The 3740-nt window shown below is 37.6% G+C and overlaps 1 non-coding gene across 1 annotated transcript; it reads left to right on the top strand.

The window, feature by feature from the left end:
* The first annotated feature begins 818 nt into the window (after positions 1-818).
* Positions 819-925, top strand: LOC112861760 (U6 spliceosomal RNA). Its single transcript, XR_003223662.2, has one exon. It is a non-coding gene; the product is annotated as a U6 spliceosomal RNA (small nuclear RNA).
* The last annotated feature ends 2815 nt before the right edge of the window (positions 926-3740 follow it).

Raw genomic sequence — 3740 nt, 5'->3', positions numbered from 1 at the left:
TTTCAGTGAAAAAGATAAATTTCTTAAAAACACAAGTTATCAAAACTAACTCAAGAAGAAATTGAAGATATATATGAACAGCCCTACATCCATTAAGTAAATTAAATTTATAACTAAAAGCTTTCAGCAAAGAAAATTAAAGGTCCCAATGGCTTCTCTTGTGAATTGTATCAATCATATAAAACAGAAATAGTACACAAATTATACACAAATCCTTTTTTTTTTAAGTGGGAACATTTCTCAAGCAATTTATGAGCTGAAATTATCCCAACACCAAAACTAAAGGTACAATGAGAGGGGCGCCTGGGTGGCTCAGTCGGTTGAGCTTCTGACCTCGGCTTAGGTCATGATCCCGCAGTTTGTGAATTCGAGCTCCACATCAGGCCCTGTGCTGACAGCTCAAAGCCTGGAGCCTGCTTCGGATTCTGTGTCTCCCTCTGTCTCTGCCCCTTCCCCTCTCATGCTGTCTTTCTCTGTCTCTCAAAAATGAATAAACGTTAAAAATACAAAAAAAAAAAAAGATACAATGAGAAAAAAGAAATTATAGAACAGTATCCTTGCATGGATTAAAACAATAAGACGGTATTACCAAATAGAAATATACATAAGATACTATTCCATGAGCTATTCCATGAGCAGTGGGATATATTCAAGCAGTGTTACATTGATATTCAAAAGCAATCAGTATAATTCAGTGGATTAACAAAAAATTAGAGGGAAAAGGAGGTCATGTTGATAGATGTAGCAAAAGCGTTTGACAAGATTTGATATTCATTTATAAAACTTTCAAGCCACTGGAAGTAGAAGAGAACTCCCTGGTGCTCGCTTCGGCAGCACATATACTAAAATTGGAACGATACAGAGAAGATTAGCATGGCCCCTGCACAAGGATGACACGCAAATTCGTGAAGCGTTCCATATTTTAAAAAAAAAAAAAAAAAAAAAAAAAGAAGAGAACTCCCTGAACCTGACAGAGAAATATATTAACATTTACAATAGCATTATATCTAATGGCAAAATAGAGAATATTCTGCCCTATTATTGGAAAGAAGGTAAAAATATTTACTCTTCCCACTTCCATTCAAGCTTTTATCAAAGGTTCTGGCCAGTCTAAAAAGGCAAGCAAGGGAAACAAAGGGCAAACAAATTTGAAAGAAAGAAGTAAAATTGTTTGAATTCACAGATGATATGATTGTATTAAGTCATCTAAGAAATTGATCTACTTGCACTAATAACTGGATTTACCAATTAAAAAAATTTTTTTTTTCAACGTTTACTTATTTTTGGGACAGAGAGAGACAGAGCATGAACGGGGGAGGGGCAGAGAGAGAGGGAGACACAGAATCGGAAACAGGCTCCAGGCTCTGAGCCATCAGCCCAGAGCCCGACGCGGGGCTCGAACTCACGGAGTGCGAGATCGTGACCTGGCTGAAGTCGGACGCTTAACCGACTGCGCCACCCAGGCGCCCCTGGATTTACCAATTTTAATTATAAATTGTACCTTCCTTTATTTGGGAGAAAATGTTTTTGTTTATAATGCAATTGATTTATGTTTTGTGGGAACGTTTTTGTTGTTGTTGTTTCTATTTTTTTCTTGATATTAAAAAATAGAAAAAAAAAGGTTTTGTTGATGTTGGCAATGAAGGGACAGGCTTGTGGGTACTCATCATTTGTGTCTACTGTGACATTTTGGAACAGCTTTCAACATTAGAAATATGTCTCTGTATAGCAAATGTCTCGTTATTTATATAGAGTAAGAATATCACTATATTTATAGCCTTACATGTCATGTGGTATAGGTTTCATCTACCAGATGAATCAAAACAAGACTTTTGAGCGATCAAGTGGAGAATGGCTATCCATCTTGCTTATACTGGTGACAACTGACACCGGATGTGTCTCTAGGTGAAGGCAGTGGTGGAATCTTTCAGATGCTACTAAAAGCAGAACAGTTTTGGTGCTTGGGGACACTGCCAGATTCTCGTCCCTCCCATCAGATGCTACATGGTTTTGTGGTTAATGGGAATGTCATCTGAATTAACAGATAAGGTCTGAAGTATGATAAAAATTGTCCCCAAATCTTAATAAAACCCTACCTTGGCTTCAATTTACTACAGAAGATTCAGTGGTAGAAATTTGAAAATCCTGATGGATGTAACAAGGTGCTAACCCCTTAAATAAATCAAATTGGTGGCTTTTAGTCACTGAGTTTTTAACTTACCTAAACCATGCATCTTGCTGTGCAATCTTTAACCCCATCCCGTCAGCTACACCACCATGGAACCACCAGATTTCCTTTGACTCTGCAAACCAACATCAGATGCACAAAAACTCAACGGTGGAATTTTATTGCTTTTCTGCTGTCCACCCCTGCCAAGAAGGAGTAAGTATGTAACCATTTGCTACTGACCAATTGATGAACACAGACCTAATGTAAACAAATTGGAAGGAGAAAAACGCATTGGTTTAAATATCAAAATTTTCCCTTGGGGCACCTGGGTGGCTCAGTCGGTTAAGCGGCCGACTTCGGCTCAGGTCATGATCTCGCGGTCTGTGAGTTCAAGTCCCACGTCGGGCTCTGTGCTGACCGCTCAGAGCCTGGAGCCTGTTTCGGATTCTGTGTCTCCCTCTCTCTCTGACCCTCCCCCGTTCATACTCTGTCTCTCTCTGTCTCAAAGATAAATAAACATTAAATTTTTTTTTTTAATTTTCCCTTATTTGCATATTTATACATTTACTCCATGTAAGCAAAACAATAACCTTTTCCCCCAGCATCCATAAAAGACAAATATTTATTTAAAAGTACATCTCAAAACTAATAATAAATTATCAAGAAAGAAATCACACAGACCATATTTTCTACCCATAAGAAAAATAATACAGAAAATTAATCTTTCTAAGTCTCAATTGCTTAGTAATTTAAAAACATCAAATAACACTTGGCTCACAGCCCAAAATAAACTGATTACAGACTCTTAAAAAATCACTAACAATGAGACTCTAAGTTTCTAAACTGTAGCCAAAATGATATCCATTGTACAATAGAAAATTTCTCCCATTTTGGTGAGCATTCCAAATCTCAGTTGGACTTCAATTTTTTTTTTTTTTTGCAAGCTTTTAATCACTTGCTTTATGGATGTTAATCTTCATCTGCATTTGTAGAAATCCTAACTGTAAATTGCCTCCTGTGTTCCTGAAGGGCTGAAATCAGGATATAAGTTGGCTTTTCTGCTCTATTGTGTCAGAGCTGGCCACGAGTACTCTGTCATTCTGTTGCTCCCAACTACAATTAGATTATATTGAAAGGCAAGTTCCCATAATCCTGAATTTCCCTACAGTAATCTGATTCTATATTTTTATCAGATACATGAACAATCTTTCAGTAGCTTCCTTATGTTTTTCGTTTTTCTCCCGGAGAACACTTTTCTCTATCTTTTATCCAGCCACAGACTGTAGGAGCCCTGACAAACCATCTCTCTGGGGTCTGATGATAGCTCCTGAGTAGGCTTTGTGAACAAACAACTTGTGTTCAAACATGTATGTTTCCCAACCTTTTTCACTCCTTGAATATTCCCTCTCCATCAGAAACTGAGTTGCTTTTCTGTAAAATTGATTCAGACCCTGAGCCAAGTTAACACTAGGCTTTCAAAGGTCCTTTCTTCAGATAGTCACCCTATGGCAAAAGCCAACTTGAAATTCTCCAGCTATTCCTTCCTGCCTCCATCAAGATGTGTTCTTGG

The sequence above is a fragment of the Puma concolor genome, chromosome A1, assembly GCF_028749965.1.
Source record: "Puma concolor isolate L17-30 chromosome A1, mPumCon1.1.hap2, whole genome shotgun sequence".
In the NCBI taxonomy this organism is placed as follows: Eukaryota; Metazoa; Chordata; class Mammalia; order Carnivora; family Felidae; genus Puma; species Puma concolor.
Note: the sequence above shows the minus strand (reverse complement) of the source record. Positions and strands in the feature narration are given on the sequence as shown.